Source organism: Myotis daubentonii, chromosome 2, assembly GCF_963259705.1.
Source record: "Myotis daubentonii chromosome 2, mMyoDau2.1, whole genome shotgun sequence".
Classification (NCBI taxonomy): Eukaryota; Metazoa; Chordata; class Mammalia; order Chiroptera; family Vespertilionidae; genus Myotis; species Myotis daubentonii.
In genome coordinates this window covers 112,347,471-112,373,663 of record NC_081841.1, presented here as the reverse complement: position 1 = coordinate 112,373,663, position 26,193 = coordinate 112,347,471, and the positions used below count along the sequence as shown (strand labels likewise).

The window sequence follows — 26,193 nt, the reverse complement described above, 5'->3', positions numbered from 1 at the left end:
CAGACATTCTAACCACTGAGTAACACCGACCAGGGCAGGCACTTAAATTTTAAAAGAGAAGATAGACAATAAATGAAATAAATCCTAAGGATGCCAGATAGTGATAAATACTCAAGAAAAAAAAATTCACAAGGAAAGGAAGATAGAAAATGTCAGTGGAGTGGGGATGATGGTGGATTAACCAAGAAAGGATTCACTGAGGTAACTTGAGAATCCAAAGGGAGTAAGGGAGTGAGAGTCTGGGAGAAGAGCATTCAAGGCAAAGCAAAGGCCCAGAGAGCAGTGAGACAAGTGAACTGGAGGAACAACAGTGGCCAGTGAAGAGTAAACATGGATGAATATGGAGATAGTCATAGAGATAATGGAGTGAAGGCAAGGCCTCATAAGATCTTTAGCTTTTATTTTGAATAAAAAGAGAAACAGTGGGAGAATTGTCAGTATAGAAGTAACAAGCTCTAGACAGGACCATTTGGCTGCTATGCTGAGAATAGACAACAGAGGATCAAAGATAAAGGCAGAAAAAACAATTAAATTATTGTAGTAATCTAGGCAAGAGGTGCTTGGTTGTCTGTTGGGGGTGTGGTAGGGGGTGGTGATGAGAAGTGGTTTAATTATGGATATATGTTGAAGGTTGATGGTTCAGCTGTGAGAGAAAATGAGTAGTTAAGGGGCCACCAAAGTTTTGAGTGAGAACTTGAAGAATGGGCTTATAACATGGTGTCTGGCACTAGAACATGTAAAGCTTGGATCTGTTGGAGAAAGAAGCAAAAAGTGAAGCAAGCACATATGCAGGAGAAACAAAAGATGGAGATATTCCTAATGTTTAAATCCCTGCTTCCAGCTCGTTCCTGAATGCCAGTTGTATTCCTGTCCTTGAATTCAGTCCTGTCAATAAATTAGGTCATTATTGCTTAACTTGCTAGAATTTGGTTTCCCAATCAAAGAAGTCTTAATTATCCTTAATTAAATTAGCAAAGGAAGTGAGAATTTGCACACTATAGACCAAAACGGATGGAATGGGCTGAGAGAAAGTGGGGCATAGGCTTGAAGAACCCCCATGTTGTGTTAATTAAGCTGGCAGGTCTTGTACCGTATCATCTGTCACCTCTTCAGGCTCCAAGCAATTGCCTACAAAAGCTGGAGATTTAGGGGACTTAGTGGCAAAATGTCAGGAAATTAAAGTGTGTTGGCTGTTCTTTGAGACATTTAATAAATTGTTATGTTAGACACACTGTAATTCAAGGTAGTTGCCTCAAAAATTGATAGGAAACAACACAACATGTAAGAAACCCTTTCTGTCTGAAGTCAAAGATTCAAATAATTGAAAATCTTGCAGCCATATTTCCTATTTCTACAACTAAATTACTGTTTTCTAAATTGTGGTTCGCTGGCTGTTGGAATAGGGGTATTTAAGAGAAACCAGAAAAATTAGGGACACCTCAACCCCTGGGTCACTCCCTAGGTCCTCCACGAGGTAGGTGAGCAATGGCTGGTGGCGGGTATGCATCCCAGGGCACCAGCCTTGCCATCCTGAGACTGTGCTTAGGCCCAGGCCTTGCAGTTCCCTTTAGCAGATTTAGTACTCAAAGATTATGACTTGACAAGATTTCTTGAACTGGTAATAAGGAAATACAGTCAACAAAGAGGAAACTGCCAGCCAGCCAAGACGTTGATTGATTGATTGATTGATTGATTGATTGATTTTAGAGAGAGGGAGATAGATGATAGATAGATAGATAGATAGATACATACATACATACATACATACATACATACATACATAATAGATAGATGATAGATAGGTAGGTAGATAGATAGATAGATGATAGATAGATTTGTTATTCTACTTATTTATGCATTCATTGGTTGCTTGTTGTATGTGTCCTGACTGGAGATTGAACCTGCAAACATGGTGTATTGGGATGATGCTCCAACCAACTGAGCTACCTGGCCAGGGCAGCCAGCCAAGATTTTAAAGGAATCATATCAACCATAAAAATCCCAAACTTAACAACAGGGCCTGTAATTGCTCAATCCCTGAGGCAATCTACAGGCCCTAGTGTTAGTCATTCTACAAATATTTTTTGAATGCCTATTGTTGCCAGCCATTCTAGGCAACAGCGATATAGCTGAGAACAAGGTCTTTGCCTTCACAGAGTTTAAATTCTACTGGTTCCATCACTAATAGGAATTGACTTCTAAAGTACACAGCCCATCCTCCCACCAGGCACTCCTCTACTGTTCTCTCATTATAAGTTCTGAGCCCTAGCCGGTTTGGCTCAGTGGTTAGAGTGTCAGCCTGCAGACTGAAGGGTCCCAAGTTTGATTCCTGTCAAGGGCGCATGCCTGGGTTGCGGGCTCAGTCCCCAGTAGGGGATGTGCAGGAGGCAGCCAATTAATGATTCTCTCTCATCATTGATTTTTCTATATATATATATTCTGAAAGATCCAGGGCAAGGAAAATTCTTCCAGCAAGTAGGCCCTGAGGCAGCCATATTGCCTGACCAAGCTCATTGCCAAAAATTTAGTAAACAAATGGACACTCATTAAATTATCTAGCCAGCACTTTTTAAAAAATCCTCATCTGAGGATATTTTTCCCTCTTTAGAGAGAGTGGGAGAGAGGGAAGAGAGAGAAACATTAATGTGAGAGGGACACATCAATGGTTGCCTTGTGCACACACCTTAACTGGGGCCAGGGATCAAACCTGCAACCCAGGTACATGTCCTCGACCAGGAATTGAACCTGTGACTCCTTGGTGTGCGGGCCAGCGTTCCAACTACTGAGCAACATCAGCCAGGGCAAGTCTTGGCATTTAAAAAAAAAATACATATTTGTATTGATTTCAGAGAGGAAGGGAGAGAGAGCTAGAAACATCAATGATGAGAGAGAATCATTGATTGGCTGCGTCCTGCACATCCCCCACTAGGGATTGAGCCTACAATCAGCTGAGCCATGTCAGCAGAGCAAAACTTGGTACTGTTTTACAAAGGTGTGATCCATGTTTTAGGGACAATCCTATCTAATAATAGACAAACATGGTAATTTACCGGACCTTCGCTACGCCTCCCATTGGCTAATCAGCAAGATATGCAAATTAACCGGCAACAAAGATGGTGGCTAATTTTCATACTGCAGGCAGGGCGGGACAGCACAGCCGCCAGCGCAGAGCTGCCATCCAGGCCCCCATGTGAGACCCCAGAAGCCACCCAGAAGCCAGTAATCAGGGGAGATGGGGGTCCCCTCCCCAGGCCTGATACCTCTGACGGAGGCGTCAGGCCTGGTCAAGGGGCCAATCCAGCGATGGGAGGGTGATGGGGGTCATGCCTCTGGCCGAGACAACAGGCCTGGGCGAGGGTGGAGCTGGTGATCGGGGGGGAGATGGGGGCCCCCTGCCCAGGTCTGATGCCTGGGCCAGAGGCATCAGGCCTGGGCGGGGGGTCCAAGCTGGTGATTGGTGTGAACTACAGAGGAAACACCTTTTCTGACCACTCATTGGCTAAGCTCCCTGTATGCTATTGGTAATATTCTTAGTAACTTGGGTAATAAGAATCCAAAAAGGTGATCTAGGGTTTTTCACCACACTCCTGGCGAAAAAAACGAAGGTCCGCTGCTGGAGGGCTAAGAAATGTCATATCCTGCCCTAGCCAGTTTGGCTCAGTGGATAATGCCTTGGCCTGCCTATGGCAGGGTCTGGGTTCAATTCTGACCAAGTGCATGTACCTAGGTTGCAGGCTCCTCCCTGGCCAGGGCCCAGGTCAGGGCTCATGCAGGAGGCAACCAATCAAAGTGTTCCTCTCACTTTGATGTTTCTCTCTGGCTTTCCCTTTCTCTTCCACAGTCTCTAAAAATCAATGGAAACATATACTCAGGTGAGGATAAAAAAAATAATAAAGAAATTATTATTATATGAAAGACACATCTTGAAAATGCCTAGAGAAAGTTGTCATTTTTTCATGGTGATGGGACTGGAGTCCGTGTTGATGAAAAAACCTTGCTGGCTGCAGTGACTGGCAGTGGCTGCAGCAGCGAGGTGATGGGGCTGATGCCTTCCCCTGATCAGCCCGGTCACCTCCCACAAAGGGAGGCTGGACTGTGGCTTAGGCCCGCTCCCCAAGGGGAGCAGGGAGCAGGCCTAAGCCGTCACTAGGACATCCGGCTCCCAGTATGTGAGAGGGGGCAGGCTGGGCTGAGGGACCCCCCCCCTCCCCAGTACACGAATTTTGTGCACCGGGCCCCTAGTATTTAATATTTACCCTACTTTCTTACCTAATGGAATTTAGGAAAAACAGTATTTTGGTAGTACTGGGGTAGTAAAACTAATTATTTAAGCTCTGGAATGCAGAATGATAAGGAGCTACATCTAAAACTCTTTGGGACCAAAGGAGACAAGGACTGGATATCAGAGGCTCCATATCATTGATTCTGGATGCAGTCTCTGATCATGACACTGAGGTATCTCACATTGGAAAGACAACTGTACTTACAATTTTACAGGTGATAATTGAACCATATTAGAAGGAATAAATTTGGATGTATGGGAAATAGTATGGGTTTGCATGTCCCAAGGTACGAAAGGGTAGCATGTAGAGGATAACATATCTCTTCATTACCCCATTTCCAGGAATCCCCTTTTTCCCTCTCAACATTCCACCTGGCTGCAGTGGGAACTGCCATATTCCTAAAACCTGATGCGATCCCCTGGGTAATAATGTTGACTGTCTGAGTATGGGTGCATAACTTAAGCTAGGTTACTCAGTCTCTTCCATAGGAATTTTAATAGAGAGATTGTGTAGCCCAGTCGTTGGCAAACTCATTAGTCAACAGAGCCAAATATCAACAGCACAACGATTGAAATTTCTTTTGAGAGCCAAGTTTTTTAAACTTAAACTATATAGGTAGGTACATTGTTATTAACTTAATTAGGGTACTCCTAAGGCTTAGGAAGAGCCACACTCAAGGGGCCAAAGAGCCGCATGTGGCTCACGAGCCGCAATTTGCTGACCACTGGTGTAGCCTCTTTCAAGGAGCCTTTTTTTCTGTAGAAAAACTTGGTACCTAGTAAGCAGTTGTGTTTACTGTCATATGGTTTGGGAAAAAGAGAGGTAAATAAAGCAGTGCCACAGAGATAAGGAGAGGTAAGAAAGTATACTGGTGATATTTGAAACCTGATGAAAGTTACCCCCTTCATTCCTGATCTTAGGTATCAAAGGGATATTCCACTCTCTTTACAATGAATTGACATATTGTCTTAAGCAAGTTAGTTTTGTAACATGGTAACCAGAGTCTTTAAGTAATAAACAAAAAATTTTAAAAGCCCCTCATCTTCCAGTTAATAGTAATTGAGCTGCTTAGACAATGAGTGCTGTAAGGTTTCACAGATGTGAGGTCATTATGGGTTGGCTTGGAGGAGCTACAGTGGCCTTAAAGAATAAAGGGAAATTTACAAGTAGAAGAGCAATGTGAGTCCTGTGTTAAGAAAGGGCTGAGGGCACAGTACACTACCTTCTTGGCTCAGCAGAGCAGCACAGGTAGGTTAGTCCAGGGATTCTCGCATACAGTCTGTGCAACCCTCACCCCCCAGCAAGAGGTAATTTTTGGCAAATTTGATCCTGAAGGCAGTAAGAAAACACTAAATGCGATGGGAAAAAAAGGGCGGCCCAATAGGCAGACCTGTTGTGCACCTTGTCCCAGAGCGATACTGGAAATACAACTAAATTGGAGAACATTCACCTGGAATTATCAACTGATGTCCAGCTGAGGAGGAGACTTATATCAAGGAAGCACAGAAAACACCCAGAGATAGGTAGGAAGGGCGAGGTCATGAGAGGAGCTGACCCAGCTCCCAGGGGCTGCAGGCCAAGGGTGAGGAGGGAGCACTGGGCTGCAGGAGGGTCTGTTCCCTTAGAAGATAGAGGCCCGGAACCCAGGCTGGGCTCCACAGCCCCAAGCACCAGAGCCAAGACCCAAGGCCAATAACATCCAGTGGTGAAAGGTGGCAGGGCTGCTGGCCACAGCAGGGTCTGGAGCTGGTAGGCCGGAGGAGCCGGAGCCCATAGGAGGGAAAGGCGCAGTGTGTTTTATTTGTTTGTTTTACCCAGAGCACAGTGACTTTTCATTTGCAGCTACTCACCCCAGGTTTTGGTGCAGGGAGGGAGATGTGGAGGAGGCGCCTAAGGAGAGGCTGGGGTGGGAAGCATTGTGTGTGCGCGCGCACGTGGAAGAGGGGGGGGAGTTGGGGGGGCGGGGAGACTTGGAAAAACAACAGGAGCATTTGGTCGTGGGCCCCCAAACAGAAAGGACCATTTTTCCTGAGAGGAGCTAGCCGCTACTGCAGCCCCAGGGCAGGGAAAGGGAAAAACCCCGCCTTATATGATACAGTCCACTCTACTCTCAGGTGCCATGCATGCCACACCCTGCATTTTGAGCTTTTCAGAAGAAACAAAAACAGAGGCCAATCCTACGGGTTTGAACAGTCTCAGGAGCTTCGGTGACTGGTTTCGGGGAGGGGCTGTCCACCCCACTATCCTGGAAACCAGGTCAGTAATTTTCCCTCATGGGCAAACTGATAAAAACTCCAGGTTGCCAGCCAACTCCGTTGGTCTCCACACAACGATCTCTGTCCAGCCAAGGGCAGAGTAATATCTTAGGCCACTTGTGGAGAAGTAGCTCTGGGACAGGGAAACACATCCACCATATTCCCTGAAAGCCAAACAGCACCTGCCCTGCCTAAAGACCTTTCAGAACAGACCTTTGAGTGATTAAGATTGACACCTGGCTAGGATAAAGGCAGAGCCCGGGGAGCCAGGCAAAGTTTTATGACCCAGCCCTGGTCCTTAGCTGCTAATAAACCTATGTTAGAGGTCAGACTGGCCCCTCCTGTTTGCAGCCAAGGCCTGTGGAGACAGACACAAGCCATGGACGGGTGGATCGCTTAGAGCTTCAAGCAGGTTGCTGAAAGCCAAAAGACAGTGCCTGATGTGGTTAGCTCCTAAGTACCTAACAGGAAGCCCAGAATTGGTAGACAGAACAGAAGAGTGAGATCCAAAGCAAGCACTCAGAGGGCACTAAACTTGGCTGAAACAAATGCCACTTCACTTTTTTTTATTACCTTTCCCTTTCTTTTTTTAAAAAAAATTTCTCTTTCCTTTATTTTTTCCCTTTTAAAATTTATCATCTTTATCTATCTGCTTTATGATTTGTTATTATTCTAGTCTTTGTTGTTTCGTTCATATACCTAATTTTCCTCTTCCTTTTTCCTACTCATTTTTTTCACTACTCATTTTTTCCCTCTCTTTCTTTTTTCTTTTTCTCCTGCTTTCTCATTTTTTTCTTTTTCTTATTTTAGGTCTACTTCTCCTCTATTTTGCCTTTCAAGTTTTTCTTTTCTTGTCTTTTCATTTCTTTTTTCCCTCTTTCATTTTAAACCATTTTCCTTCCCCTATTCCTTTAATTCTTTATTCTTATTTTCTTTTTTTTTAAAGATCTAAACGCTATATATATATATATATATATATATATATATATATATATATATATAAATTTCAGAGAGGAAGAGAGAGGGAGAGATAGATAGAAATATCAGTGAGAGAGAATCATTGATCAGCTGCCTCCTGCATGCCCCCCAATGGGGATCGAGCCCGCAACCCAGGCATGTGCCTTGACAAGAAATCAAACAGTTGACATCTGGTTCACAGGTTGACGCTCAACCACTGAGCCACGCCATTCAGCTATTCTTATTTTCTTTCTTTTAGCTCTGCATTTATATATTCTGTCTCCTCCTTTTTTTGTTTGTTGTTTGCTTTGTTTTCTCTTCATATTTTTCTTTCTTTCTCTTTTTCTACTATTCTTATTCTCTTTCCTCTTTCCTGATTTTCTCTTCTCTGGTGGTTGCTTTTGTTGGTGCTGTAGTGGTCTTGTATAGGTTTGGTTTTGTTTCATCTGTTTTGTGTTTTGTTGTATTGTATTTTGTTCTGTTCAGTCAGCACTTTCACAACAGCTTGCATGATGTGGTTGTGAGTGAGCCACATAGGCAGCCAGCCTGAGAGGAGACTCTATCCATGAACGGGACAATAACATTCAAGATCCAACTACAGCCCTAGCCGGTTTGGCTCAGTGGATAGAGCGTTGGCCTGTGAACTGAAAGGTCCCAGATTCGATTCTGGTCAAGGGCACATGCCCGGGTTGTGGGCTTGATCCTCAGTGGGGGATTTGCAGGAGGCAGCTGATCCATGATTCTCTCTCATCATGGATGTTTCTATCTCTCTCTCCTTCTTCCTTCCTCTCTGAAATCAATAAAAATGTAAAAAGAAAAAAAAAAGACCCAACTACAACAAGAGAACCCAAATAACTCAATTAAGAGACTTTTCTAGAACACCAAGCTCAGGAAATCTAAGAGACTGCATGACTGGGTCTCTCAAAACACCTACTACATAAAACCACCCCACAAAATCTGGGAGGCAAAGGAGTTTGATCTAATACATGGAAACAAAAACAAAGGGACAGCAAAAATGGGGAGATGAGGGAAAAAAACCAAATGAAAGAAAAGGAGGAATCACCAAAAATGAACTAAGTGAAATGGAGGTAAACACTTTGTCAGATAAAGAATTCAGAGTAATGGTAATAAGGGTGCTCAAGCACTTCAGTGACAACTACAAACAATGAGAATTATACGGGTTTTAAGGATAGCTACACCAACATGAAAAAATCAGCTTGACATACATATTAACAAAAGGAAGATAAACAACCCAATCAAAAAATGGGCAATGGACCTAAATAGATACTTTTTGAAAGAAGACATAAGAAAGGCCAAGAGACATATGAAAACATGCTCAAAGTCACTAATCATCCAAGAGATGCAAATCAAAACAACGAGGTACCATCTCACCCTGTCAGAATGGCTATCATCAACAAATTACAAGTGCTGGCAAGGATGTGGAGAAAAAGGAACCCTCGTGCACTGCTGGTGGGAATGCAGAGTAGTGCAGCCACTGTGGAGAACAGTTTGGAGTTTCCTCAAAAAACTAAAAATGGAACTCCCATTTGACCCAGTGATCCCACTTCTAGGAATATATCCCAAGAAACTAGAAACACCAATCAGAAAGGATATATGCATTCCTATATTCATAGCAGCACATTTCACCATAGCTAAGATTTGGAAACAGCATAAGTGCCCATCAGCAGATGAGTGGATTAAAAAACTGTGGTACATCTACACAATGAAATACTATGTGCTGCTGTAAAAAGGAAGGAACTCCTACCATTTGCAACAGCATGGATGGACCTGGAGAGCATTATGCTAAGCAAAATAAGCCAGTTAGAGAAAAATAAATATCACATGATCTCACTCATTTGTGGAATATAATGAACAACATAAATTGATGAATGAAAACAGATCAAGAGACAGAGAAGCATCAATCAGATGCTCAAACTTCAGAGGGAAGGTAGGGGAGGGTGGGGTAAGGGGGAGAGATCAACCAAAGGACTTGTATGCATGCATATAAGTATAACCAATGGACACAGACACCAGGGGGCAAGGGCATGAGTGAGGGGGGAGTTGGGGGCAATAGTGGGATAAGGACACATATGTAATACCTTAATCAATAAAGAAAGAAACAAAAAGAAGCAAATGTAACCACTTAGGAAAATAAAAAAGACATTGAAACAATAAATATGAATCCATTGGAAATGAGGAATGACAGCTAAAATAAAGAACACCCCTGAAGGAGTCAAAGGTAAACTAGAAGAAGCTGAGGATTGAATCAGTGAATTAGAAGACAAGATAGAAAAAAAAACCAACACCCATTCAGAGCAGCAAATGGGAAAAAAAAGTTAAAAAGCTGGAGGAGAGTCTAAGGGAGCTTTGGGACAACGTGAAACATAACAACATTCACATTTTAGGAATACTAGACGGAGCAGAATCTGAGAAAGGAATAGAGAATCTGTTTGAAAAAATAATGGCAGAAATTATAGAAATTTTCCTAACCTGAAGGAAAAAGTCACTCAAGTTCAGGAAACACAGAGAGTCCCAATAAATATGAACCCCAAAAGACCCAAACCTAGGCACATCATAATTAAAATGGCAAACATTAAAGACAAAGAAAGAATCTTACAGGCTGCAAGAGAAAGTCAGACAGTTACCTTGCAAGGGAGTTGCCATTACACTGTCACCTGACTTCTCAATAGGCCAGAAAGGAATAGCATGAAGTATACAAGGTAATGAAAACCAAGAAACTGAACCCAAGACTACTCTATCCAGCAAGGCTATCATTCAAAATAGAAGATGAAATTAGGAGTTTTGCAGACATAAAAAGGCTAAAAGAATTTATTACTACAAACAATCACTGCAAGAAATACTAAAGGGACTGCTGTAATGAGAAGAAGAAATAGGGAGAAAGAGAACACAGGCATCAAGAATAAAAATGGCAATAAAAAAGTACCCATCAATAATAACCATAAGTGTAAATGTAAATATAAATGGCACATGCCTGGGTTGGGGCTCAATTCCCATTAGGGGGTGTGCAGGAGGGAGCCTATCAATGGTTCTCTCTCATCATTGATGTTTCTATCTCTCTCTCCCTCTCTCCTCCTCTCTGCAATCAACAAAAATATATTTTAAAAGTCTTGAAAAAAGTAAATGGCTTAAATGCTCCAATCAAAAGACACAGGGTAAATGAATGGATTTAAAAACATGACCCATATATATATATGCTGCTTACAAGGGAATCACCTTAGCACAAAGAACTCACACAGAATGAAAGTTAAGAGATGGAAAAAATTTTCCAGGCAAATGGAAATGAAAAAAAAAAAAAAGCTAGTGTAGCAATACTCATATCTGACAAAATAGACTTTCAAGAGAAGTCTATAACAAGAGATAGTGAAGGCCATGTCACAATACTAAAGGAATCGATAAAACAAGAGGATATAACTCTGGTAAACATATATGCATCCAATATAGGAGCATATAAATATATATTTTTAAAAAACTTCTGGAGGATTTTAATGAAGAGATCAACAGAAATACAATCATAGTAGGGGAGTTTAATACCCCACTGACATCACTGGATAAATCTTCTGGACATAAATTCAACAAGGAAACAGCCATCCTAAATGACACACTACATCAGATGGAATTAATTGATATTTTCAGAGCATTTCACCTCAAAGTTCAGAATATACATTCTTCTCAAGTCCACATGGGACATTTTCAAAGATAGACCACATGATAGGACACAAACTAAGTCTCTACAAGTTCAAGAAGACTGAAATCATATCAAGCATCTTCTCAGATTGTAATGGCATAAAATTAGAAATCAACTATAATAAAAACACTCAAAAACATTCAAACACATGTAGGCTAAATAGCATGTTATTAAACAATGAATGGGTTACCAATGAGATCAAAGAAGAAATAAAAAACACCCTAGAGCCGAAACCGGTTTGGCTCAGTGGATAGAGCATCTGCCTGTGGACTGAAAGGTCCCAGGTTCGATTCCGGTCAAGGGCATGTACCTGGGTTGCGGGCACATCCCCAGTAGGAGATGTGCAGGAGGCGGCTGATCGATGTTTCTCTCCCATCGATGTTTCTAACTCTCTATCTCTCTCCCTTCCTCTCTGTAAAAAATCAATAAAATATATTAAAAAAAAACAACACCCTAGAAGCAAATGAAAACAAAACTGAACAACCCAAAATCTATGGGGCACAGGAAAAGCAGTCCTGAGAGGGAAGTTCACTGCATTACAGGCTTACCTCAAAAAAGAAAAACCAAGAAAAACTTTTAATAAGTTATCTAATCCTACAACTTAAAGAACTAGAAAGGGAGCAATAAGAAAATCCCAGAGTAAGTAGAAGGAAAGAAATAATATAGATCAGAGCAGAAATAAATAACATAGAGAATATATATATATATATATATATATATATATATATATATATATATATATATATATATCAATAAAACCAAGAGCTGGTTCTTTGAAAAGATAAACAAGATTGATTTACTTCCTTGGTTAAGTTTATTCCTAAGTATCTTTTTTGTTGTTGTTGCAATGATAAAAAGGATTGTTTTTTATTTTCTCTGAGAGTTCATTATTGGTGTATAAAAATGCCATAGATTTCTGGGTGTTAATTTTGTATCCTGCTACATTGCCAAATTCATTTATTAAATCAAGTAGTTTTTTGATGGAGTCTTTAGGTTTTTTTTTATGTACAATATCATGTCATCTGCAAATAATGAGAGTTTTACTTCCTTCTTTTCAATTTGGAAGTCTTTTATTTTTTCTTCTTGTCTGATCACTATGGCTAGGACTCCTAGTACTATGTTGAACAAGAGTGGTGATAGTGGGCAAACTCATCAAGAAATAAAGAGAGAGGACCCAAATCAATAAAATCAGAAATGAAAGAGGTGAAGTAACAACTGACCCCATAGAAATACAAAGGATCGTAAAAAAAATATTAGCAATGACTTTATTCCAACAAACTGGACAACCTGGATGAAATGGACATATTCCTAGAAATATACAATCTTCCCAAACTCAATCAGGAAGACTCAAAAACCTGAATAGGCCAATAACTACTGATGAAATTGAAGCAGTAATTTAAAAAAAAAACTTCCAGCAAACAAAAGCCCTGGTCCAGAAGGCTTCATAGGGGAGTTTTACAAAGCATTCAAAGAAAAATTAACACTTGACCTCCTCAAACTATTCCAAAAAATTCAAGAGGATGGAACACTTCCAAGCTCTTTTTATGAGGCCAGCATTATCCTAATCCCCAAACCAGATAATGATGCTACAAAGAAAGAGAATTACAGGCCAATATCCCTGATGAACATAGATGCTAAAATCCTCAACAAAATATTAGCAAATTAGATCAAGCAATAAATTAAAAAGATCATATACCATGACCAGGTGGGATTTATTCCAGGGATGCAAGGCTGGTACAATTTTTGCAAATCAATAAATGTGATACATCACATAAACAAATTGAGAGACAAAAATCACATGATCATATCAATTGATGCAGAAAAATAATTCCACAAAATGTGCTAGGGTGAGGGACTGCAGCATGGAAGGGTTACAGAATGTTACAGAATGTGCTAAGGGGAGGAAATGGGACATGAGAAATTGAATGTGCTGGGAGGGGGGACTGACGTATGGAAGATTGTGTCAGGGTTAGGAACCATAGAAGAAAAATTGTTAGATTGTCTTAGAAAAACAATGTGTTCTGATATGCTCCAGCCAGGTGTGACTCTGTTTACCCCCCTTTTGTGCTTGTGAACTCTTTATGAACTTTTAATGGAATGCTTTGTAGTTGATTTTTTTAACACTGTTTTGCTATAAAAGATCATACTGCACCCTTGGTCTCTGCCACATGCTGCAAACCTTCCCAGAGGGGGAAGGTGCGGGCTGTGGTCAGCTGGCCAGCTTAATAAAGGCTCTTAAATTTAAATTCTGAGTCGGTGGTCTATCTCGTTGAGCCAACCCATAACATTTGGAGGCCCGCAGCGAGATACCCGGCAGGGAGGAGAGGGACCCCTTGTTTAGAGCTGGAGGCTCTCCCCCGGCAGGGGTGAGTGGGACCCCTTGTTTAGGGCAGGAGGCTCTCCCCCGGCAGGGGTGAGAGGGACCCCCTATTCAAGGCAGGAGGCTCTCCCCCACTTGTTGCCGGGCACTCAGCGAGATACCCCACACCTGTGGAGAACGACTACCAAGGAGGCCTCCAGTCCACCCAAAACTTTCAGTTTGGAAACTGAGCCACCTGGACTCTCGAGAGAGGTAAGAATCAGTTGTTAAACTGGAATTGGGATGTCCCACAGAAGGACCTATACGGAGGGCTGGACACAGCGGTACTCCTGGTCCTGACCCGCGGCCACAACGGTGGACAGGGTCCCTGGTTTGTGCGGCTGTAGGCTGCACTGGGTTTGTCTGTCTGATATTTGTTGTCTTGGTGTTTGTCAAAATGGGTCAAGGGTCGTCGTCATCTGCTTCTGTGTGCACCCCGCTGCAATGTTTTTTGAACAATTTTCAGGACTTCAAGAAGCGAGCTGAAGGATATGGTCATGATGTTAATCCTTTTGATTTGCAGAAATTCTGTGAAAGGGAGTGGCCCACTTTCCAGGTGGGATGGCCGGACGTAGGGACTTATGACTTAACCACTGCTTATCGGGTTCACCATGTTGTCTACGGCCGGCCGGGTCACCCCGACCAAATTCCCTATATTCAAGTATGGGTCGATATTTTGACTGAAAAACCAAGGTGGATACAGAGTTGTCAGAATAAAGAAAAGAAATTGGGACAGAGACAGACAGTCCTCTTGGCCTCAGCCAAGAAGGGCAAAACTCCCCCTGTTCTGCAAGATACAGGTGAGGAGGCACTCTCCAAGGTCAGGCCTCCCCTGTATGCTCCTCCCTCCACCGGTCCCATGGTGGCAAATGACCCCGGTCAGGAGCCCCGGCCTCCTCCACAGCCGGTTTCCGTTCCTCCGGAAACCCCAGTCCAGGGCCCGGCTCCGTTCTCCCCTTCTCTCACAAGGCAGGGGACAGCGTATGGAGAGAGAGAAGGAGGGGGGAAGAAGCTGCGGGACCCTGCAGCATCCACCAGTCCTGCAGCTCCCATATTGCCATTAAGGCAAGCAGGCCCTTTAGATTTAGGTCCAGACGGGCAGCCTTTCATGGTTTATGTCCCCTTTTCTACCAGTGACCTGTACAATTGGAAGAACCAGAATCCTTCTTTCTCCCAGAACCCACAGGGGTTGATCTCTCTTTTAGAGTCTGTGTTTTTTACCCATCAACCTACCTGGGATGATTGTCAAACAGTTGATGCAAACTCTTTTCACTTCAGAGGAGAGAGAGAGAGTCAAGGCGGAGGGGAGGAGATTTGTGCTGGTTCTGGATGGGCAGCCTACCTCTGAACAAGACAGATTAGAGGCTGTGTTTCCCTCCAGGCAACCTACCTGGAATCCCAATACTGAGAGGGGAAAGGAGGCTCTCGATCGGTATCGCCAGACTCTATTGGGGGCCATCCGAGCTGCTGCTCGGAGACGCACAAACCTCTCTAAGGTGACAGAGACAGTCCAGGGGCCTAATGAGAGCCCGGCAGCTTTCCTTGAGAGGCTGTGCGAGGCCTATCGGGTGTATACCCCCATTGACCCTGATGCCCCGGAAAGTCGGAGGGCTGTCATTGTTGCATTTGTTTCCCAGTCGGCCCCAGATATTAGGAAAAAATTACAGAAGTTAGAAGGCTTTGAGGGGAAATCAATCTCTGAGTTGGCTGAGGTGGCCCAGAAGGTTTTCAACAATCGGGAGGACCCGAAGGCAGGTTTAAACACCCGGATGGCCAAGGTCCTCCAGGCCCTAAACGAGGAAAAAGGCCCAAGGGGCCGGAAAGACAATAAGGGCAAAGGAAAGCCTCCCGGGGAAAAAAGAATTCTGACCCCGGCTTGGGAAAAACCAGTGTGCACTTTGCAAAAAGGAAGGACACTGGAAAAGGGAGTGCCCTGAACGTGCGGGGGAGCCGAATCCCGTGCTGGTAGAGGAGGTGGATTAGGGTTGTCAGGGCTCAGCTGGCCCCCAAGAGCCCAGGATAACTCTGACAGTGGGGGGCCAAAAGGTGGACTTCTTTGTGGACACGGGAGCCACCTACTCTGTCCTACAACAGCCAGTGGGTCCAGTCTCTAAGACCAAAATCCCCATAAAAGGGGCAACTGGAAAAGTAAAAACCTACCCATGGACTAAAGGTCGGATCAGTGACCTAGGAAATGGCTCAGTGACTCACTCATTTTTAGTAATGCCAGAGTGCCCTTACCCTTTGCTAGGCCAGGACTTGCTGAATAAATTATGGGCCACAATCTCTTTTGAAGGGCCAGGGCCAGAGGTCAAGTTGCAAAACCCAGGGACTGCGGGGATGTATCTCCTGACATTGCCCTTACAGGAGGAATATTTACCACATGAGGAGGAGCCTGAGGAAGTCTCAGCAAATGCCTATCTCCAACAATTAAGACAGGCTATCCCAGGAGTTTGGGCGGAGGACAATCCGCCAGGGCTAGCTAAACACCGGCCTCCAATTGTAGTCCAGCTGACCAGCAGTGCCACCCTAGTCAGAGTCCGGCAATATCCAATGAGCCAGAAGGCGAGAGTAGGAATCGCCAAGCACATTAGGAGGCTGAAAGAGGCTGGAATCTTGATTCCTTGCCAATCTGCTTGGAACACTCCCCTGTTGCCAGTACAAAAACCAGGGACTGAGGATTTCAGGCCGGTGCAGGACTTAAGGGAAGTAAACAAGAGAGTTGAGACTATCCATCCCACAGTTTCGAACCCTTACACTCTTCTCAGCCTCCCCAAGCCAGAACACCGGTTCTATACTGTTTTAGACTTAAAGGATGCCTTTTTCTCCCTACCCCTGGCAAAGCAGAGTCAACCTATCTTCGCCTTTGAGGGGGTGGACCCGACAGAGGGAGATCTGGACAGTTAACTTGGACTAGGTTGCTGCAAGGATTTAAGAACTCACTGTTCGATGAGGCCCTAAACCAAGACCTCTGGGAGTTCCGTCAGGACCATCCACGGGTAACTCTGCTCCAATATGTAGACGACCTCCTACTGGCCACAGAGGAGGAACAGGACTGTAGGCAGGCCACTCGAGAATTGCTGACCACCCTAGATTATTTGGGGTATTGGGTCTTAGCTAAGAAAGCTCAGCTATGCACTACCCGAGTGACATATTTGGGTTACAACATAGAAGCGGGTAGGCGAACTTTATCTTGTAGCAGAATAAAGGCCATCTTGTCAATCCCAAGGCCTACCACCAAAAGGCAAGTCCGGGAGTTCCTCGGGGCAGTGGGTTATTGCAGGCTATGGATACTAGGTTTTGCATAAATTGCACGGCCATTATACTCTGCAACGGGGGGAAAGGAGACCGCCCTAGTCTGGGCAGAAAAGGAAGAAGAGGCTTATAAGAAGCTGAAAGAAGCCCTGGTAAGCGCCCCAGCACTCGCCCTGCCAGACTTAACCAAACCCTTTCAGCTATATGTAGCTGAGAACAAAGGGGTGGCAAAAGGGGTCCTCACGCAACCCTTGGGACCATGGAAATGCCCCGTAGCTTATCTCTCTAAGAGACTTGACCCAGTGGCATCGGGATGGCCCAACTGCTTGAGAGCCATTGCAGCCACCGCCCTCCTGGTAAAGGAAGCCTTAAAGCTAACTTTTGGCCAAAATCTCCAAGTAGTTGCCCCGCATGCAGTTGAGACCTTATTAAGGAGCCCCCCAGAGAGATGGATGTCCAACGCCCGCATTACCCAGTACCAGGTGCTGCTGCTAGACCCACCGCAAGTCAGCTTCCTGAAAACGGCTGCCTTGAACCCAGCCACACTCCTCCCTGACAAGAAGGCAGAGGCCCCTTTGCATGACTGCGAGGAGACACTGACTACCCTCACTTCCACTTCCCTCCGCGAGAACCTTGTGGACCAGCCCCTGCAGAATCCGGATGAGACCCTCTACACCGACGGGAGCAGCTTCGTAGAGGAAGGTACCCGGTATGCGGGGGCGGCAGTAGTGACATGAGGAGGAGCCAGGGGAGATCTAAGAAGCCCTGGTGTGCGCCCTGGCACTCGTCCTGCCAGACCTACCCAGGGACTGCAAGGATATATCTCCTCACACTGCCCTTACAGGAGGCCGAGGAAGTGGCTAAAAGACCAGTAGGGCCCCTAGAAGTTCTCATAGCCCTGCCAGCACGAAGTCTCCCAGAGAAGCCTACTCATCTGCCAGAGGAGCAGTGGCTAGCTGAGAAACTAAGGGCCCGGGAAGGAGAGGCTGGATGGCTAATTCTGCCAGATGGAAGGCCTATAGTGCCAGAAGCCCTGGGGCGGACCATCGCTTCCCAGACCCACCAGAGGACCCACCTGGGGAGAACGAAGCTGTCAGAACTACTGGGAAGAAAATTTTACATCCCAGAACTATCTCAAGAGTTGGCTAGTAGGTGCCAAGTGTGTGCCTGGGTGAATCAAGGGCTCCCTGTTGTCACCGCACCGGGACAGCGATTCCGAGGTCAGAACCCCGGAGAACACTGGGAAGTGGACTTCACCGAGATACCAGGAGGACAAGGAGGGTATAAATACTTGCTGGTTTTCATTAATACCTTCTCTGGCTGGCCTGAGGCATAACCAACCAAGGCAGAGACAGCACAGGTAGTAGTTAGAAAACTCCTCACTAAAATTGTCCCCCGGTTTAGCCTACCACTATATATGGGGTCCGACGATGGCCTGGCGTTTATCGCCAAAGTTACAATCCATAGTTAAGGCCCTGAGAGTAACTTAGAAATTACATTGTGTTTATAGACCACAGAGTTCTGGACAGGTAGAGAGGATGAATCGGACCTTAAAGGAAACATTAACTAAGTTAAAATTAAAAACTGGCAAAAACTGGGTAAGTCTCCTTCCTTTTGCCCTCCTCAGAGCTAGATGTACTCCGTATATAAAAGGACTCACCCCTTTTGAAATTATGTTTGGCAGGCCGCCACCTCTTCTTCCCTGCCTAAGGGAGGAAAAAAATTGCCTGGCTGTCTACCCGAAATTTGCTTAAGTCCTTACAGGCTTTGCAGAGCAGCGCCACGTCAGCACAACGGGTGATGAAAGCCATACGGGAGGAGGACGTGCTGAGATCCAGTCCAACACAGCCTGCCTTCTCTCTGGGTGATCTTGTCTGGGTGCAGCGCCACGACCCTAGCAGCCTGGAACCTAGATGGGATGGACCCTACCAGGTGGTGCTGAACACTCCAACCGCCATCAAAGTCACAGGAAAGAGGCACTGGAAATTGTAACCCCGTCCTCCTCATGCCTCTCTCCTAGTGAACTGACCAATGGGAAGGAGAAAGACATGGGAACTAAGACTCTATGTCAGCGGCCGAGCCAATTCTTCACCATCAAATGCCGGACTCTTCCCCGGTGGCTCAACCCTACATTGCCAAATGCCTCCTCAATTTCATATCATAGAGGAGGGCACTGAAGCAAAGATTTGATTCGGGCATAAGACCAGTAGGGAATGTGCTAGGGTGAGGGACTGCAGCATGGAAGGGTTACAGAATGTTACAGAATGTGCTAAGGGGAGGAAATGGGACATGAGAAATTGAATGTGCTGGGTGGGGGGACTGACGTATGGAAGATTGTGTCAGGGTTAGGAACCATAGAAGAAAAATTGTTAGATTGTCTTAGAAAAACAATGTGTTCTGATATGCTCCAGCCAGGTGTGACTCTGTTTACCCCCCTTTTGTGCTTGTGAACTCTTTATGAACTTTTAATGGAATGCTTTGTAGTTGATTTTTTTAACACTGTTTTGCTATAAAAGATCATACTGCACCCTTGGTCTCTGCCACATGCTGCAAACCTTCCCAGAGGGGGAAGGTGTGGGCTGTGGTCAGCTGGCCAGCTTAATAAAGGCTCTTAAATTTAAATTCTGAGTCGGTGGTCTATCTCGTTGGGCCAACCCATAACAAAAATCCAACTCCCTTTTTTATAAATACATTTTTTATTGAATTTTTTACAGATGGGAAGGGAGAGGGATAGAGAGTTAGAAACATCGATGAGAGAGAAACAGATCAGCTGCCTCCTGCACAGTCCCTACTGGGTATGTGCCCGCAACCAAGGTATATGCCTTTGACCGGAATTGAACCTGGGACCCTTGATTCTGCAGGCCGACACTCTATCCACTGAGCCAAACTGGTTAGGGCCCAACACCCAATTTTTATAAAAACTCTCAGCAAAGTGGGAATAGAGAGATTATACCTCAACATAATAAAAGCCATACATGACAAACCTACAGCCAACATCATACTAAATGGGCAAAAACTAAAACCATTTCCCCTAAGAGCAGGAACAAGACAGAGATGCCCACTATCACCACTCTTGTTGAACATAGTACTGGGAGTCCTAGCCATAGTGATCAGACAAGGAGAAAAAATACAAGGCATCAAGATTGGAAAGGAGAAAGTAAAATTCTTATTATTCACAGGTGACATGATATTGTACATAGAAAATCCTAAAGACTCCACCAAAAACCTACTTGATTTAATAAATGAATTTGGCAATGTAGCAGGATACAAAATTAACACCCAGAAATCTATGGCATTTTTATACACCAATAATGAACTCTCAGAGAAAATAAAAAACAATCCTTTTTATCATTGCAACAACAACAAAAAAGATACTTAGGAATAAACCTATCCAAGGAAGTAAAAGATCTGTACTTGGAAAACTACAGGATGTTGAAAAAAGAGATAGAGGAAGATATAAACAAGTGGAAGGAAATAGTGTGTTAGAATCAACATTGCCCTAGCTGGTTTGGCTCAGTGGATGAAGCGTCGGCCTGCGGACTCAGGGATCCCAGGTTCGATTCGGTCAGGGGCATGTACCTTGGTTGCGGGGCACATACCCAGTGGGGAATGTGCAGGAGGCAGCTGATCGATGTTTCTCTCTCATCGATGTTTCTGGCTCTCTATCCCTCTCCCTTCCTCTCTGTAAAAAATCAATAAAATATATATTTTTTTAAAAAGAATCAACATCATTAAAATGTATATACTACCCAAAACAATCCATAGATTCAATGCAATCCCTATTAAAATACCAACAGCATATTTCACAGATTTAGAACAAACACTCCAAAAATTTATATGAAACCAAAAGACCCCAAATAGCCACAGCAATCTTGAGAAAGAAGAACAAAGTTGTACGAATCACAATACGAGATATCAAGTTATACTACAAAGCAATGTACTCAAAACAGCCTAGTACTGCCTGGCCAGTGTTGCTCAGTTGTTGAACCAGGTCACGATTCGATTCCCGGTCAGGGCACACACCTGGGTTGTGAGCTCAATCCCCAGTGTGGCGCTTGCAGGAGGCAGTCAATCATCTCTCTCATCATTGAATCTCTCTCTCCCTCTCTCTTCCTCTATGAAATCAATAAATATATATATTTTTAAAAGCCCAGTACTGGCACAAGAACAGGCATCTAAATCAATGGAACAGAATAGAGAACCCAGAAATTGACCCAAGCCATTATACTCAATTAATATTTGACAAAGGAGGCAAGAGCATTCAATGGAATAAAGAAAGACTTCAATAAATGGTGTTGGGAAAATTGGACTGATACGTGCAAAAAAATGAAACTAGACCACCAACTTACAACACACACACACAAAACCTCAAAATGTATAAAATACTTAGATGTAAGTTGTTTAACAATAAAAATCCTACAAGAAACCATAGACACCAAAATCTCAGACATCTCTCATAGTGATATGTTTTCAATACATCTCTAGGGCAAAGGAAACTAAGAAGAAAATATGAAAGTGGGACTACATCAAAATAAAGAGCTTCTGCACAGCAAAAGAAACCATAAAAAAAAATGAAAAGACAGCCTACTGCATGGGAGAACATATTTGCCAATGATCCATTCTATATGGGGTTAATTTCCAAAATATATATGGAACTCATGCAACTTAACATAGGAAGATAAACAATCCAATTAAAAAATGGGCAAAGGTACTAAATTGATTGTGTATGTCCACTTTGAAGTATTACAGAAAGCTAAGAGACATATGAAAAAATGCTCAAAGTCAAGAGATGCAAATTAAAACAAGTATGAGATATCACTTCATACATACCTGTCAGAATGGCTATCCTCCACAAATTAACAAATAGCCAGGTGTTGGTGAGGATGTGAAGAGAAGGGAACCCTAGTACACTGCTGGTGGGAATGCAAACTGGTGCAGCCATTGTGGAAAACAGTATGGAGTTTCCTCAAAAAATAAAAACTGGAACTTCCATTTGACCCTGTGACCCCACTTCTAAGAATATGTCCTAAGAATCCTGAAACACCAATCAGAAAGAATATATGCACCCCTGTGTTCATAGCAGTGCAATTTATCATAGCTAAGATTTAGAAACAGCCCAAGGGCCCATCAGCAGATGAGTGGATAAAAAAGGTGTAGTACATTTACACAATGGAATACTACACAGCTCTAAAAAAGAAAGAACTCTTACATTTGCACCAGCACAGATGGGTCTGAAGAGTATTATGCTAAGCAAAATAAGCTGGTCAGAGAAAGATAAGTATCACATGATCTCACTCATATGTGGAATCTAATGATCAAAATAAACTGATGAGCAAAATAGATCCAGAGACATAGAAGCATGGAACAGACTGTAGAATTGCAGAGGGAAAGGGGAGGAGCATGTATAGTTGGGAAGAGATCAACTAAAGAACTTGTATGCATATATGCATAACCCATGGACACAGACAATAGGGTGGTGAAAGCCTGGAGTGGGGGATACGGGTGGGTTAGAAGGGGTCATATGTAATACTTTCAATAATAAAGATTAAAAAAAAAATAAAGTTCTAAGTCTAAGCTGAAGAACACATTCTTTTCCAGAGAAGATTTGGAAAAAAAAAAAGGGTAACTTCAAAGGTTGACCTTGTTTTATAAACATTCTAATATGAAAAAAAAGAAAACACACTGAATGCTTTTAAGAGGAATACTGCCATGTTGAATGTAGTATAAGGACAATAATTCTGAAAGAATGGGTTAAGAAAAGTAAATTTTGGGTGAAAGGCCAATGAAGTGAAGAGAGAAGGACTAGGGTGGTAGAGTGGGTGCAAAGTCAAGGGTTAGCTGGAACATAACTTTAAAAAAATGTTTTTATTGATTTTAGAGAGAGAGGATGAGAGAGGGAGAGATAGAAACATCAATGAGAGAGAAACATTGATTGGCTACCTCCTGCACATCCCCTAGTGGGGATTGAGACTGCAAGCCAAGCATGTGCCCTGATCGGGAATGGATCCAATGACCTCTTGGTGCATGGGTTGATGATCAACCAATTGAGCCACACCGATTGGGTGGGACAGAAGGGTGTTTTTTTTGTTTGTTTGTTTTTTTTCCCCAGGGGGGTGGAAGGGATGACAACTTTTTAAAGGAAAAAAGAGCCTGTACATGGTGACTACGCAGCCATCTTACCCTCAAACTCCTCACAGACAGCAGATTTCCAGGGGCCCATACCACCAACACCAAAACTATTCTGTGACCCACCCTGTCCACTTCCTTAGGAGATAGCTAGTTAACAGACGCTTAGGTGATGGTCCATTCTTTTTTCTTAATAATTAACATTGTTTTATTTCTTAAAGTATTTAGAGTAATAGAAAAAAATTAGAAAATTCGGAAAGCAGAGAAAACTGTTAAGCAATTTTTAACACATTGCTTCCCAGGCCCATATTTTGAACAAGGCTGTTCAGAGACAAATTTATTTAGAGAAATGGTTCTAGGTGGTGAGCTACAGGGACCAGAGCAGGCCAAGGTTTGTGAGCTCCTCAGATAGCACCACTTTTCACCCTCCCCATAAAGCACTCTATCCCCTTGAGTCCTGTGGCTCCTCAGCCTCCTGTGACTGATGTCACTTGGTCACTGGTGCCCACAGAATCCTGGCCAAGGTTCCCGATTCCTTCCCCTCCACACACCCATGCAGAGCAAGCCTGTCTTCTTCTGGGCTTTGGTTATTATCTACTTGCTCATGATTACCAAGGCTGTTCAGTTCAGTTTGCCTGCTAGCCCCACACCTTCATTTTAACTGCCTCTGGTCATTCCCACCCACTGGTTCAGCCATGCACAGTACATCCAACCCTCCCCTCTTCCAACTCACATCTGCCCTTTCAGACCTGCTGCTCCTCCTCCTGGTTCCTTGGCTCTGAGAACAGCACAGTAGCCATTCAGTTATCCAGGTCAAATCTGTATATCATCATTGACTTACCCTTTCTCCTTTCTACTCCCCGCTGCCCCACTAGTCAGTCATCTAGTTCATCCTTCCTAAACTCAGTACTTCTCAAGGGCATATGGTTCATTGCTGGACTGTAAAAAGTACAGAAACCGAACTGAGGTAAATGTTTAGGAAATTTTATGGCAACATGAGTATTATAATATTTTAGAACCTATTAATAAAAATGTAGGTTTTTATTTGGTTCTTAAATTCTATTTATTTGTAATCTATTTTTATTTTCTTTTACAAAACAATATTGGTCCAGTCTGTCTAGCATGGCTCAATGGTTGAGTGTCATGCCTGGGTTGTGGGCTTAATCCCCAGTAGGGAGTGTGCAGGAGGCAGCTAATCAATGATTCTATCGCTCTCTCTTCCTCTCCCTTCCTCTCTTGAAATCCATAAAAATATATTTTAAAAAACTGAAAACAAAATCTCCCAGTCCATTATGGAAAAGCAGGTCCTTTATCATGAGTAGAAAAACACTGTCCTAAGCCTCTCATAGCCACTAGCCATGCTAGGTCCCATGGGTATCACCCACTGCCTCATGGTGTGCTCTCTGCCTTCAGCCTGGCTCCCCTCAAATCTGTTCTCTATAGCAAGGCCAAGTGAGCAAAAGGGCACCTCTGGGCTCCATTTTCAGCCTGCTACTTAAGCACTTCCCTGTCTAAAGTGTTTGCAATCCCTTCCCTACCTCCCGCCGCCCGCCCCCTTCTCCACACCCCCCACCCCCCCGTCCCTCCCCCTCGCCCCCCAACCTTAGTTAGGATAGTTTCCCAAATCCTCACCCTGGCCTGGCCCCTACATTCCTGCTGGCTGCATCTCCCAAATCACTCCTCCACCTCCTCTCCCTGCCAGGCACTCTGAACTTTCACTCCCGGGAACAGGGCAGTCTCTTGAATCTGAGCTTTGCACATACTGTGCTCTTGACTCTTTCCCCATCTCTACCTGATGAATTACAAATTGTTATTTGGACTTTAGCTTCCTCTCAAGTCCCTCAGATGTTGTCTAGGAGCCCTTTCCTGTGACCCTCATTTAGTACTTAGATTTAGCTCTTCCCACGTTGTCTAACTGGCTGTACCCCATCAAAATGATAAGTCACGTGAGAGGAGAGTCTCAGGACTGTATCCTGGAGTCCAGTACAGAGGCATTCAATACAAATGCTTGAATCAGCGAACTGGAGGGTGACACTGCATCCAACTTTGCAGTCAGTCTTATCCTGAGGCAGACTTGCTCTTCAGCGGTCATAATTTCTCCACATTGTGAGGAGGCACGCAAGGCCAATGACCATCATCTCTCCCTTCCTCTAATAAGCAGAACAAGGAGAGCTCTCCAGGGATGAGTCCCTTACAGGAGCAGTGCCAGGAAATACCTTCTTCCCGACTTAGATGTTGGCTGAGATGCCCGAGTTAGAGAGCCACTTCCTCTTGCCTACCACCTTCCTACTCAAAGCAGCAGAGGAGAGATAAGACCCTTTCCCACTGATTGCTCTGACTTATTCCTCAACTGTTTATTTGCTAAAAGATAATTTCCTACCAATGCTAAGCTTGATACAGTCAGACAACACAAAAACTTACCTGTTTTCAGTAAGAACCTTCTGACTTTTCTGGATGCCAAGATATAGGCCAGGTTACTGCTGAGTTCTGGGAAGGGTTGCTTTACAATCCTTGTTTTATTTGTGGCCCTGCCTCTTCACACCCACAGCAGCCCTTCACCTTCAAATAGGTTGGGTTTGAATGAAACCCCAAAGAGGTCTAGCCAGCCCTACCTTCCCAGGTGGCTGCTGACTTGGTTGCTGGTATGACTGGGACAGAAATTCTGGCTGAGAATTGCTCAAGGCAGTGTGTGTGTGTAGCCTGAGGGGGTGGTGGTGGTGATGGGAGACTCACCACCCACTCAGAGACCTGGAGGTCAGGGAGGAGAACAAACATGGGAAAATCAATGCAATGCAAACACTCTGCCAGATATTTAGTGCCAGAGGCTAATCTCTGCTTCTCAGACTCACGCACTTTTGTCTGACTCCCGCAATAGAGGCATCTAGTTCCAGTAGCTTCAAGGCGCCCTCTCTTCAGGAACACAATTTTTGTTTGTTTGGCATGGATTTCTCAGGCCCTGTGCTCAGCAGTGGGAGTGCTGCAAGTAGAATGTTACATCTGAGCTGTGAGCACAGCTCTGCATTTCAGCTCTAAGCTAGAGAGGTGAAATTGAAACCCAGCTTCTCTTTAGAGGCAAATTGTCTAATTTAGGGCAAAGGATAAGGCAGTACAGGGAGAATAAAACTGGCAAGCCATGTTGTATAGTACAGGACCTTGTTGCCTGGCCAAGGATTTGGGAGAGAAACTTTGGTGTCAGAGACCCAGGTTCAAATTCCAGCTCCCAAGTTAATAATAATGATCTTACTTTAGGCA

At 44.0% G+C, this 26,193-nt stretch overlaps 1 protein-coding gene across 5 annotated transcripts in view; it reads right to left on the bottom strand.

The window, feature by feature from the left end:
* The window catches only part of SLC25A18 (solute carrier family 25 member 18), a 44,249-nt gene extending 18,752 nt beyond the window's left edge, over positions 1 to 25,497 (bottom strand). For 3 of the 5 annotated variants that reach the window (XM_059684302.1, XM_059684300.1, XM_059684304.1), the window contains exon 1: positions 25,363 to 25,497. The gene's annotated coding sequence lies outside the window, so the exon portion shown is untranslated. Of the gene's footprint in view, positions 1 to 21,645; positions 21,851 to 25,362 lie in introns of all 5 variants that reach the window. The other 2 variants (XM_059684303.1, XM_059684301.1) reach the window with 1 other exon arrangement.
* Positions 25,498 to 26,193: the final 696 nt, after the last annotated feature.